The sequence below is a fragment of the Lathyrus oleraceus genome, chromosome 2 (genome assembly GCF_024323335.1).
Source record: "Lathyrus oleraceus cultivar Zhongwan6 chromosome 2, CAAS_Psat_ZW6_1.0, whole genome shotgun sequence".
In the NCBI taxonomy this organism is placed as follows: Eukaryota; Viridiplantae; Streptophyta; class Magnoliopsida; order Fabales; family Fabaceae; genus Lathyrus; species Lathyrus oleraceus.
Genome location: NC_066580.1, coordinates 144,143,871 through 144,158,187, shown reverse-complemented (window position 1 = coordinate 144,158,187; position 14,317 = coordinate 144,143,871). Strand labels below are relative to the sequence as shown.

The window sequence follows — 14,317 nt, the reverse complement described above, 5'->3', positions numbered from 1 at the left end:
AATTTCAAATTTTGGTGCACCAAATAATTGATAAGGGCATGAGCTAATATATTAAAGCCTTGAAAACCAGCACGTCAACTAGTTCCAACGTCCACCTGTATGCATTGATTAACCTAGTCGATTATAACCCCCTTCTATTCGATTAACCAATGAGTATAAAAATGTATGTCTTCTCTTCAATTCTTATCTCATTCCACCATCTCCTGTGTGCATTGTCTTAGTGTTGTTAGAGTTTTTTTTTCCTCTTCGCATCTTCATCATCACCACAATGGCATCCAGAAGAGCTCGCACCACCCAAACATCATCATCCTACCACTTCAAAATATTTTCAACACAAGAACAAGAAACCAACTACAACTAATACTACGCCAATAGAGATATATTTGAATATCTCTACTTTGATAAGAACCTTTTCAAAGAGTGCAACTTTGTTGAAGCCTACACGGTGTCTGATTTTAGGAACTTTGTCTTTGAAGCGCCTCAAGAAAGATTCCCCTTCTTGGTAAATATATTTTAATCTAATATCAAGTACTCAAATCGTTATATCAGCTCTGAAGTGAAGAACCATCACATTCAACTAAGCCTTGAAGAGTTCGGAAAAGTTTTCAACGTTCTTTACAAAAATCAAGTGTATAATGAAACTGAATTAAGTAACAACTTTCGCTTTAATCTTGTTGCTAATTCCTTTTTTGCTGATCAAACCTCCATCATTCTCACTCCCTTCATTGTTGGCTTGATATGCCCGAACATTCGAGTAATTCACTATAAGGTGAATCATATTCTTTTTTTGAATAAAAATCAACTACGGCCATACACACATATAGGACATACCTCTGGTTTGGTGTTTGGTAAACAAAGTTGAGAAAAATTGGGCAGATCCAGTGATCTAGCATATGATGGATCGCAGAAAGAAGAATACACTATTACCGAATATCAAACTTATCACAAAGATCCTAGAGTACTCTGGATATGATTTGGAGGAGGAGGAATCAAAGATCAAACGATCAAAAATAGGAAAAGGTACCTTGAGTCAAATGAGGTTTGCAATTGAAAGCAAGGAAATTCTCTTACTACCTCCAAAGTCACCACCAAGAGCGTGACAACAAGCACAAAATGTTGACCTCCTTCCTTCTTCCTCAAACATACTCAACAAGCTCCTTGAGAATCAATAGGTGATGATAAGGATGCATAGGAGGAAAAATTCAAGGATTTGTCACATCATCGATAAACTTTAGAAATACCATATCATATCTCCAATTATGTCCAATGAGGATGATGAAGAGGCAAATTAGTATTTTTCTTAAGTGTTCTTGCTATGTTGTTTTGAAGTTTTTCTCTTTATTCCATCAATTTCCTGTTTTCTTGTACTTTGAATTCCAGCATCTATGAATTAATAAAATAGTTCATTTTTCGTCTGAGTAATATGTTTGACTATGTGATCATTGTGCTTGCATTTTAAAAATTTAGCCTTGCATCTTTACCTGCCTTTTTTATTATGAAAAAGGGGGACAAGTATACTCTCAAGGGGGAGTAGAGTATACTCTCTACTCATGTGACAGGAAGTTTAAGCACTCCAAATTCGATTCACCTATTTTTTTCCCACCTCATTGACAGATGCATTGTCATCATTAAAAAGGGGGATAATATGGAACTATGTGTTTGTAGGTATAATTAGGAAGTGATCAAAGCTCACAAAGAAGCAAGATATGCTTAGCCCTGATAATGCCATAGTTTTAATGATGATAACACTTAAATTTGTAACAACTCTTGAAGTGGTTTTGATGACAACAACGCAAGTAATTACTAAAGCTAGTTCAAGCGGTCAAAGATGCACAAAGTTATTCATCAAGCTATTCTTCCAAATTAAGCTAAAGAATTGGAGTTTTTGATCACCGTGATATCCTTACAAATCTCTGATGATGTTAACTGACTTGAAGAATCCTCAAGCCTCATTCACAAGAAGATGCAAGAGAAGTTCTTATATGATTGGTATACCCGACAAAAGGACTTGAAGCTTTAGAGTGTGAAAGAGAGAAAGTGTGAAGGCTCTTCTTATTGTGTCTATCTGAGTGATCAGTGTATTGTAAAGACAAAAGAGAGTTTTTGTAAGTAACATGGCAAAAAAACACACACATTTAAAATTACTTTTAAAGTCTCTCTTTTATTCAAATAAAATCACCGAAAATATTTTTGGAGCCTAGCCAAGTGTTTTGGAAACTACTAGATTGATTAAGACAAGTTTTGAACCATCTAATTAATTAAAAAAAATAACTAATTGATTAGATGAGGATAAATCAAGTTAATAACTAATTATGAAAATGTTTTAATAAATGGTAATGACAATCTATCAAAACCTTTCAATTTGGGCAACAATAATCGATTATTAGAAGTACTTAATTGATTAGTTAATCCATTAGGTCATTTATTTTCCCATGGATTGTTTCCTTAAATCAATCATTTTTGGCATATAAATAAAGGGCATCCCTTTCATTTCAAACCATCCTGAAAAGCATGAATATCACACTTTTCCCCTTTCTTTCAATCTCTCTAAATCATTTATTTTCTCTCACATTTTTAGCCAAAATGTTTTGAGAGAACTCTTGAGTTTAGTGAGGAAATTGTTCGTGGTGAAGACTTTATTGTAAATTTACCAAGAGTTATTTTTCCTCTTGAGTAAATTATTCTTTCTTTAGGGAAGTAGTTATTTTAGTTTGCAGTTAAGCCAGTGTAAAAGGTCTTTGTTTGGTTGCAAGCTCTTCCATTGAAGAAAATATCTCCTTTTGGTTTCGTGATGAATACCTAAAGAAAAATCTTCATGACAGATGGTTCTTGATCTAAGCTCGTTTAAAAGCTCATTTGGTTCGCTATTAGCTTGGTATAAAATCTCATTCAATTTCAGAGTTCAACATGTGTAAAAGATAAGTAGGTTCGAGATAAGTCCGATAAAAATATCGGTCCAGTTCTTGGTCAACCCATATAAAACATTGGCTTGATTCAGAGGGTAGAAAATTCAAAACTAAGACTTTGTTTGAGATCAACCTTTGGGAATCATTAATTTGGCTTAAAGACTAACCGCTCGAAGTTGTGTTCAATGTTTTGCATAAGCCTGAAACTTCATTTTCCTTGTATATCAGGGTTCGTGGGCTTAACCTTCTAAAAATTCTCAAACATTATTGGATACTCTCAATATCAATTATTGGAGATAGGGGTGATTCACTTCTTTAAGACTGAACCTCTATAAATTCCTAGTGCTATCTCTCTTCCCTTAACTCTTTTATTTTTCGCTTAACTTTGGTTGCATGTTTTCAAACTCTATTTTAGAAGATAATTTTATTTTAAACTATCATTTTTAAAACCTCCACAATTCAGTCATCCCACTCTTGTGTATGGAGTCACATGTTCATTAAGAACTATAAGTGCTCTCATAACTCCCAAAATAACCTAAAACTAAGAGTCTATAGTTAACAGAGTCATTCCCCCGTTCAGCATTCCTCACGCATTACAAGGTACATTTTAGCCTACTATCTAATGTTAGAGGGATCCACCATCCTACGGTTCTCATCTAAATCCCTACTTATCGCCACAAAGGGAAAAAAGATAAGAAAAGGTGACAAATGTGTATTTGAAAATGAGGATTAATGGCTTGAGTCTGAGAATATGGGAAAACGAGTATGTCACGCGCTTGAGGAACTATGAGGTCGTTTCACAAAGCTTGAGAAAAAATATACGAGAAAGTTTCAATAGCAGGCATTGAATTCATTTTTATAGGGATTTGAAATATATCCTTAGGGGCAATAAATTACCTCTTATTAGATATTCTAACAATTGAAAAGATCTCAGCGTCCTTAACATGGATAAGGATAAAACAAATTTGTCTTCCCGATGTTTAAATAATCATTGAATACATTTAATATTGTACATGCACCTCAACTGGCGTTAAGGTTTTTATCTCAAATGAATTTAATGGATTTAGTTCATTGATATTTGGAGGTTGACCCCAGGCCACACTTGAGGGATTCACCTCTAGGTATGCCTAAGGGACTCTTCCCCAAAACACCTGAGGGACTTTCCCCCAAATGCACATCAGAGGCTCATCCAAATAAGAGGTGGTGATTAAACTAAATCACTTTTTCTTTTACAATCCCTCGTACTTGAGGACCCGTGTATTGGTATATTTGCAAAGGGCAATAGGAGACAGTGCAGGGGGTTCCTAAGGACAGACGACACAATACTTTGCCCCCATCAAACTTCCCAGTCGCCCGTTTTCAGGAACGCACACCTGTTTTATACTGATATTGCTTGTTTCCTAGATTAACCGCTCGTCTATGGAAATATGTGAAGTGATGTGTCCTTATACATAATATTATGGTAGAAGAGTCAAAAGGGGAAGTCAGGTTCTCCCGAGAAATAGGGCAAGTAACTACCTACTTCTCACGCTCCCGGAAGGGGGAAGTATAGATATTCCCTTTTGGGTCCTAAAACTCAGTCCCAAGAGACTCCTATAAATATATCAACCAAGAGATTGACAGACACATTATATACTCTCTAAAACACCCTATATAGATCTTCTCACCTTCCCAACATGAGCTTGCTTTAACATCACAACAGCCTTCAAAACCTATGACATCCATTAACCATTAAAGAGTTGTTACTTATTGTACTTTTATCAAGTACATGTTGCTATACTATTCTGATATGTGTGTAAATCAAGATAACAATGTTCTCTAGAAAATATTATAAGTTATAAAGGTTGTAAGTTGAACCTGATGTAAACGTTAGGTATGAAAATATTGAGGATTGTTCATTTGTGAAAATATCTATTGTAATGGATATTTTAAGAAGAAATTCTCAAGGATAAGAGCAGTCCACGTTGTTTTGGATTGAAGTGATATAATTCAGGCGTGTTCCTTCTTTTTCCTTTATCTTTTTTACTTTATTATCTTGTATCTTTTTGGTAGTATTCTCTTCTTTTATCCCTTTCTTAAAATCAATTTAAATTTATTTGAGTTTCGAAAAATATTTTTATCATAATTCATTTCCTTCTTATATTTTAAGTCAATTAGGTAACAACTGGCCAAACGTACAAATGTTTTGGTTAGAATACTAAATTACTTCCTCAAAAATCACTGTTAGTTGAATTTTATTTTGTTCTTGATGTTTGATATGCATAACACATTCCAATGGAGCATACAAGGGATTATTTCCCTAAAGAACATACTCAATAAGCTAAAATTACCAAGAGAAGTGTGAGCTGATGAGAACCAAAATAAAGGTAATTGATGGAATGTATTTTGGGGGAAATGGTATGAGTTTTCTCATGCCAACAAACTCAAAGTTGGTGACAAGTTAATCTTCAAAGTCGAAGCAAACTTAAAGTTAGCGACAAGTTAATCTTCAATGTCGAAGATCCTCATATTTTTCTACCTTAATGTGAAGTTGATACTGTTATGATTGTAGATATGTCTCTCCTTATATAGAGGTTTGGTAAATAGTTTTCTTGATATTCATAAAAAATCATTTTGGTATTAAGGTTGATCATTCATTTAGAAAATAAGCAACATGTTAATTTTGAATATCAAGATAGAATTCTAAATTTTGTAGATTAAAATGATAGAATGAGTACTATATTCTTGTGGGTATCAGATATCTTTATTACAATAGGATATTATTGATTGTATAATGTGGATGTGTGAGTTTTGAAAATATAAAAATGGTTAATGACAAAGTACATGATAGATTTCAAGACAGTCCATCCTTTTTATTTGAGTTTTGAAAAGCTGGCATGTTTGGTTTCTCATGAGAGGAGCAGAACTCTTTGATCTCACATTTCGATTATTCAATAGAAAGTTTAACTCTTGCTTTTTTATATTAGCTATTTGTTGGTCTCTTTGGACGAGTAGGAATATAATTCTTTTTGAGTCTGGTATGCTGAAAATTCAGGATATTGTTGGATCCTCGAAATTTTTTGCTTGGGGGTGGTGGTCGGTTAGGAACCAAGAGCACTCTCACATCGATTGGCATGTATGGCAATCGAACTTGAGCGGTTGTTTGTGATTGCATTCCTAATATTTAATCCTATTTGCTTATAAAAAAACATTTTCTCAAATGTCCTCAATAGTTTTGAAAAAGGTTCTCTAGTATAGGCAACTTTTATAAATATTGTATAAATAGAATCATAAAAATGTTGTCTTAGGTAATAGATAACGCTAGCAGAATACATTTGAAAAGTGTGGCATATTATTTCTCTTTTGTACAATCTTATTCATAATTATGATAACATATTTCAAGTGTTATTAAAGAGAATAAATATTATAATAAGAACTCAAATAATTTTATACACTCAGATGATAGACCATTAATATTTATAAAGATAAATTATATATTAACTTATTTTATATAAACATAAATAATAGACCAACTATACTTAACATACTTCTCAGTAATCAACTTGTTGAATATCTTTATATTTAGTCATGTTTGACATCAACCATACGATGTGTGTCGTAGAGAGAATAAGCATTATATAACAACGGAAGCTCTAGTAGGATTGGATGAAGGAGATTTGTGTTGAGGAAAAGATCAAGTAATTTGGATTCGAGGAATTCTAGTAGAATGGTTCTATTATTGGAGTTAATGGACTTACTGTAGAAAAGAAGCAAACATAGAGTTTAGGAGCAGTGTAAACCTTACATTACAATCATCGTAATGGAATGAACTTTAGATAAGGAGACTATGGAGTCATAAGGATTTTATTGAGGCTAAGATAGGGGTGTATGGTTGATGATCGTTCACATATGGAGATTTATAGAGGAGGGAGTGTAGTGGAAAAAGTTAAACCTTGATATTAAGAGAAGTATGTGATAGAGGCATTATGGTCACAAGTGTGTGTAATGAATTCCTTGTCTTGAGATGGATGCGAAGTAATACACACTTTGTTGAGTAATGAGTCTTGTGTTTCGAGAAATTGAGTTTATGATAGACAACGAAAGACAAGCCAAGCTTGAGTATGGGGACTAAGTGTAGGATGTGAAGTATGTTATGTTGTAAGATCTTATGGGGAGACAATGAGGATTATCCGTAGCAAGTCATCTAGACAAGTAACCCCAGTATGATGAAGTGTGTAGTAGGTATTGGTTTAGAAGAAAATTTCAGTCATAAGTGTGTGGCAATGTTAAGGTTCATCTTAAGTGCATCTTGTTTGAATTGCAAGAGTAATAATGGCTTATTGGGAGTCCAATTGTTATTTATCTACTTGAGTAGTGTTTGGTTGGTTGATCACAGAGTATAAACATTCACACATTGTTAGAGCTAAGGGTGTCCTAAATCTCATTGGTGTACCGTTGTGGATGTACAAATTGAGGATGGAGTTACAAGTCACCACAAGTCATATTCATAGTTTTGAAATTGGGATTTTTGAAGGTGTAATGCGTAGTTGGTCATCTGTAGAGATATCATAGAAGTTAGACGTTTGGGGAACCAACCTGGTGAACCATGCTCAGTTTAAGTAAGTCTTGGAAGTACCATTGTTATGACTACGAATAACTATAAGGAACAGAGTTGGAAGAGACTTACCGAGTGGTGATCTTGAGGAGGTTAGTTATGTATTTTACATATGCATTACTAAGATGTAAATTGGTTAGTCAGAATATGGCATTCGATAATTTCTTGGATTCATGGCTTCAGATGTGGACCCCAGGAGAGTAGTATTTTTGTATACAATGATACTCTACCCTATTGGAAGGATTCATGAGTTATACTTCCGAGGAGGAACAAGAATCAAATATTCCTGAAGTTAACCATATAACTCACGCTGTATATTAGTAAGAGCTTAAACTATGATTCTTGAAGATAAATCAGGACGTTAAGATGAAGGGTTCTAAATAAGAAGTGAACTGTTATTTCTAAAGGTGTGAAGCGTTGTGTGACTTTGAGACTAGTATGGAGACTCACAGTTGCCTTCTAGATTGCTTAAGGTTTCTTGGAAGTGGTGTCTCGTTGATAACTCGAAGTTCCTTGATAGTGTTATTTTGTTATTGGTCGAGATCATGTGTCGACACAAACCTTGAAGGAATTAGAACCCTATAAGAGGATTTGATATGGAATATAGTAACAAGAATCAGATATTGTCAAACTAATTTGGATTAGTTCATTCGAGCACATGATAAATCTGAATGTCGTACACCTTTATGGTTATAATCACGTGGCTCCTGCATGTCTATCTTATGGAGGGTGTTGGTCATATTCTAAACCTTTGTGTGCCAACAAGAAATTTATTCTACTAATGAATGTCAGTGAGGTCTTAGTATTGTTTTGGGTGGTGGGCACTCTAGAGGATATGCGTGATCTTCTATGTAGACTGTTAGCTAACCAGTAGTGCCTAGGAATCCCAGGTGTTTCACTGTTGAAATCAGAGTAGCATAATGAAAGGTGATGGATGAAAGAGCTCAATCATGATGATGGGGATTAGAAAGTTAGTTATTCATAAGAATGGGAGTAAGATAATCTCGTGCTAAGGGTGTTATCTTATTGTAGTAGTACGAGAGAAGTGAAACAGTAGGAGTAAAGGCTTGCCTCATATAGTATCAAATCAAGTGAAGTTGATGAGATTATCGATAGATGGATTCCAAAGTTTGTGGAAATTGTTGAAGGAATAATAAGAGGAAAGTAGTCAATATTATTTGTGGTCAAGGAATCAATAAGTTTTCTTATGAAAATTTAATGAGTATTGATTATCCAAATCAAGATAAGATGTCATGGGTATGTTTTGTGTGACTCAATACCAAAAGGGTAGTCGTTGTTTTCGGGAGGAAAGTGACCAAATGATTTAGAGCGGTATATCAGATGAATTAAGCGAGAGTAAGGTTAAACATTAATCCAATATTAGAATAAAAATATGGTTAAGACCATGAAGTATTGAGAGTTCATACAAGAAAGAAGTTTGCCAAGGAAAATAAGTTGGAAGAATGAACATGTCGGAGGTTTGAAATCGAAGAGAAGTCAAGTGTTAGTCTAAGACGTTGATGCAAGAATTGTTTATTAGTTGAGTGGAGGAAATTCGGGGGGAGGGGGGGATTTCAATTTAATAGGGGGAGAATGTAATATCTCATATCCCCTTAAATGCTCAATTAGTTGTCAGTTGAGACCAATTGAGTTCCTATGTACTATATCTTTTGTCAGTTGGAACAGTTAGAGCTCCTATGTGCTCTAAATGTTGTCAGTTGGAACCAATAGAGTAACCAGTGAACTCTGAAGAGATTAATTATTAATAAAAGAGACAAACCAATATTAATGAGTACGAGAGAGAGCATTTTGGTAATATTAATAATTGATCAATTGGTACTAGAAGATAAAATATCAATTGAGATATTTTGTATTACTATCTAATATTACAATATATATTAATTATATGTTATATATATTTGTGTGGTATAGAAAGAAAGAAGGAAAATAATAGATAAGAAGAAGTACAAAGAGATAAGAATGAAAGAGAGAGTTATCAGAAAGAGAAAAAAAAGAGAAAGAAAGGAAGGGAAGAAAGAAAGAGGAAAAGAGAAAGGTGGATACCTAAGTGGGTTAAAGGGTCATACGGCGAAAGATATCCTAAGTGGGTTAGAGGCCCATATGGGTGACGGTCTCATAGAGGACCCAATATCCACCGTGAAAGTCGAATCATACGAGCATGCATGAACCGAGCCTGCCTTAGACGTAAGTCCGTTCGGTGATTGATGTTTCGTGAATCCAAATAGTTATTTGTTGAGTGGATGCACTTAAGTGACATGTTTCCATACATTGCGATTATCCCTTAGTTACTCAAGTCCTAGTTACAAGGTGCGAGTGATGCACAAGTAACAGAAGGTGAATACTTGAGTTAGAATCGAGTAGAAACCCTGTAAAGCCGAGTGGATCCATAGGATAAGAGAATTCACTGAGATTATTATCTCATCCCATTATTGTTGTTATTTTTCAAGTATTCCTTGCAGGTTGAATTCAAGAGAAATTGTCTATTGATGTTTCAAGGGATGTAGTTATTCTGATCTTCCGCTGTGGAGTTGTGTATAATGAAGATATTGTACAAAGTTCTTAGATTTTTATTTTTAGGCACTATTGTATAACATGTCTGTCGCACCTCGAAAAATGGGGATACGACTTCAAAGCGAAGCGCAATCGCACGCTCGCAATGATGGACTGAACAGAGTCGCCACCGAACTTTATTTATTCCTAAAAAGGAAAGGGGAAATATCGATAAAACCCAAGACAAAAGAAAGGATAAGATATGGTCGTCGCAACCAAAGCAGGGTTCGGGAGTCGATTACGCAAGGGGAAGGTATTAGCACCCCTCACGTCCGTTGTACTCAACGGGAACCATTAGGTCAGTTGTATGTGTTAATGTTAGTTTGAAATGTTAGGCTTTTCAGTTTATTAGGTGGGAAAAGAAAGAATATAAGAGAGAAGAATATTTTTGGATTTTTGACGAAGGACTAAACCTAAGTTTTTTATTAGTGGGTCTGACAAGATTTACGAATCCTGCTCCTACGTATCTCAAAAGAGAAATCAAGGCTTACGTAGTTCTGGGTAGAAAAATGTTTGTTTGTTGGTCGATTTTAGCGAAAGTCATACTGTATTAGTCGACGAAAACATTGTTTTACCCAAAACAGATGAGGAGTGGACGCATACCACACATCAAACGGATTTATAAATCTACATTCGGAAAAGCGTCACTTATCTCGACTCAATAATTGTGGCCGAAACATTGTTTTGTATCACCTTAAGACAATATATCTTTCGTTTATGAAAAACGTTTTTTTTTTGGTTAGTCGCACGGCGGCGAGAAAAGAGTTTGATTGGTTGGATGTATTTTGAGTGATGGCGAGGACTTGGATGAGCGAGATATACATCTCGAATCCTAGTCTCAGGAGTGCACGGTATACACCATGTTCCATTTCCATCTTTATTGAAAAAGTATTAAGGTAGGAATTAAGTATTTTTGAAGTTTGAAAGACGAGTACTTGTGACCTACAAGCTCTTACAGCTTGGGTCTAATACTCGGGACTACGTCTGGACATTCCACCCAGGCAGTCTGTTTCTTTCCAATATTGCTAAGAAAATGATTCGAATATTTATGAATGTTTTGGAGGGAAGACGAATATTTATGGCTTGCAAGCTCTTACAGCTTGAGCCTAATATTCGGGATTACAACTGGACATTCCCTTCAGGTAATCTTTTTCTTCCAACTTTATTAAGAAGATGGTTTGAGATATTTACAGGTGTTTTGGAGAGAAGACGAATATTTATGGCTTGCAAGCTCTTACAACTTGAGCCTAATATTCGGGATTACGACTGGACATTCCATCCAGGTAACCTTTTTCTTCCAACTTTATTAAGAAAATGATTTTGAATATTGGAGTGTTAAAGAGAAGACGAATATTTATGGCTTGCAAGCTCTTACAGCTTGAGCCTAATATTTGGGATTACGACTGGACATTCCATCCAGGTAACCTTTTTCTTCACGTTTTATATAGAAAATGATTTGAATATTAAATTAAAACAATTAAAGTACCGAGGTTTGAAATTATTGAAAGTTAAGTTGATGTTGCTTAAGAGCTCATTGTAAGAAGGCCCAAGAGTAAGCCATGTGAGGTTGATGGCGATGCTTAAAAGCAATCGACTTACAAGGGTATGAAAATGGGCTCGATATTGAATCGAGAAAAATGATTTTTTTATAGTTTAAAGCGGTTTTGAATGGATGATGAAATTAAAAGAAAACAAATTTGTGTTACTAAACAACAATGAAACTATAAGCATAAGAGAAATTATAATAAAACATAAACATAAAAAAAATGCCAAAAGAAATAGAATGCTATACATGAGTATTGAACCCACTCCACTAAAGACCATAGAAACCACCCCTCTCCACCAGACCACCTATGACTAGTTATTACTTTAATGCTAATTCAGATATATAAACCAAGATAAATAAAAAAAAGAATTAAAACTAATAAAAGAAGAAATCTGCTGGACTACCCTAATAAATGATGGAGGAACCAAAAATTAAAACCCAGCCGCCTGGCTGTTGGGTTCTTCAACAGAATAGGAATTGAAAATAGAGAAATATTTATTAACTAAACTTAGGAAGTTTAAACAAAAAAATTTAAAGGTTTCAAAAAACTTATTCTGTTTTTAAAATAAATTAAAGAAAGAAAAATGAAATAGTGTAACAGACTTCATCGTCCTCTTCCCAAATCTCAAACCCAGAATCTCTCTACCTCAAAACTCTCTCAAACGGAATCTCTCTCTGCTCTCAAAATCGCTCATCACCGCTCACCCATCTCTCTCACACCCTCACGAACTCCTCTCACAAACTCGTCTCTTACAATCTCACGAACTCCAAACCTCTCTCGATCTCAAAATCGCTCATCCTTGCTCACTCAAACCAGATGCTCAACAACGTTAAACACAAAGGGCGTAAATCCACGGTTTCAAAGAGACATCAAGCGGGAATCTCACCTTTGGCGATGACGAATCAGGTGACCTTAAATCTTCCTCCTCCTCTCTTCCAATACTGGCTTTTTGATTTAGGATTTAGGGTTTTGCTCTTTGAAATCTTTTCGCCGTTAATTTCTCCTTCTTTCAATCGCCTCCCTCACTGATTCCTTTCTTGTCTATTTATCTATCAGCTTTAGGGTTTTTGATTTGGTCTCTGGTGACCCAGAAGGGGCGTCCCTACAAACTCCTTTCGTGATCCTCAGATTTGGATTGCCTTGTTTATTGTTAAATTCGAAAAAAGGTAAACAGACCTACACTTTCTCTTTGAATTTTGTCTTCATTCCATTTTGGGATATTTTTCTGAATTTTAACACTTGGTAATTATTTTGTGTTTTACTGCAGTGAGATTTGGAGCAAAAGCTTCTTCATTCAATGATTGTTACGTTTTTTTTCGTTATGCAGGTCTTGGAAGGCAACTTTAAATGTTCCATCGCAAACCAATGGTATAACTGGCGCATTCTGGTTGTGAGTAAGTTCATTTGCAGCCCTTCCGTATTGTACATCAGCACCAGACTCAATAGATGAGTTTACAAATTCCTGGGGTATTGCTACATTATCACTGGGAGTAACATTTATTTCATTTACAGTGCAATCAAGACCATTTGGCATGATGTTCAATGAAAGCGGTTGAACAGACATAGGCTCGTTAGTGTGCAGGCTTTCTTCACCTGTATCTTGACGTTATTCAGCTTCCTCTCCCACTCTTCCCTTGGAATCACTCTCTTTGATGCCGTCATTGCCTCAATTTCTGCTAGCTGACGAAGGTAAGCTTTTTCTTCTTGATGATTTTACTGAGTTTTGATCCAAAATGCAGACGACTTTCAATTTCTACAGCCGCAGCCTTGGCTTCATATGATGAGACAAATGATCGTGCTTTGGTTTTGGAATTCAGGGGCACATTGATGATCTATCTACTGGTATCTATGGTATGGACTTTCAAAAGAAATCGTATGGCTGCTTCTGTTAAAGACAGAATCAAACTCAGCAGGATCAGCCTTCCTTTCTATACTTGTTCTAGAAGCTCTCTCAAATCGCATTTGCACATGTGCCCGAATTTTGCTTTTTCTTGTTGCAATTTGTACCTTGTTGCATTGTGTATTTGATTTAACTCCCTTGGGCCTGCATTTGATTGCATTTGATTGCTTTTTCACATGTATGATGCTTGCATTAATCACACTTAATCTAGATGGCTTGGCTTGGAAATTTTCATGGTTTGCTCGAGCTTGATTTGAAGATGATAATGATGTTGTTGTTGTTGTGGATTTGGAGAAACCAAACTAGTTCAAGAGGTTAAGGTGAGTTTTTCCGAATCCCGTTATGTTCTTCTCAATTTCTGCTATGGCTTTTGTAACCGGAACAAGGACTGCTGTGATGTGCTGGAAAACAAAACAGGGTTGTAATAAAATGACCATTTCTGTGTGTATTATGCAGGTTCAACATTCTTAAATTGGGCAAAGCTAAAACCTTTAAACTGGCCAGAACCAACGGTAGCCATTTTGCACAAACAGGATGTGTAATCGTAGAAAAAGTGTCATACAAAGCCTTAGAATCAAATGCCTTGTCCAAATTCTTCATAAAATACTTGCGTTCGGAGCGGGAATGATATCCGAAGGTGCCAGCACAGTCTGTTGAACCTGAATCTTTGGTCTTGAGAACTATAGATGCAATAAGGTTAGCATGAGCAGCATTCGACTCTGCATTTGTACTTGATAGGGTCGCACATGGCAGCATCAAAAGCAACACCCGATCAAGAGGAAACCAAATTAATTCTAAG

At 35.4% G+C, this 14,317-nt stretch overlaps 1 pseudogene; it reads right to left on the bottom strand.

Moving 5' to 3' along the window:
- LOC127122312 (cytochrome P450 CYP736A12-like) overlaps window positions 1–13,182 on the bottom strand; it is a 22,063-nt pseudogene extending 8,881 nt beyond the window's left edge.
- Between the last annotated feature and the right edge of the window lie 1,135 nt (window positions 13,183–14,317).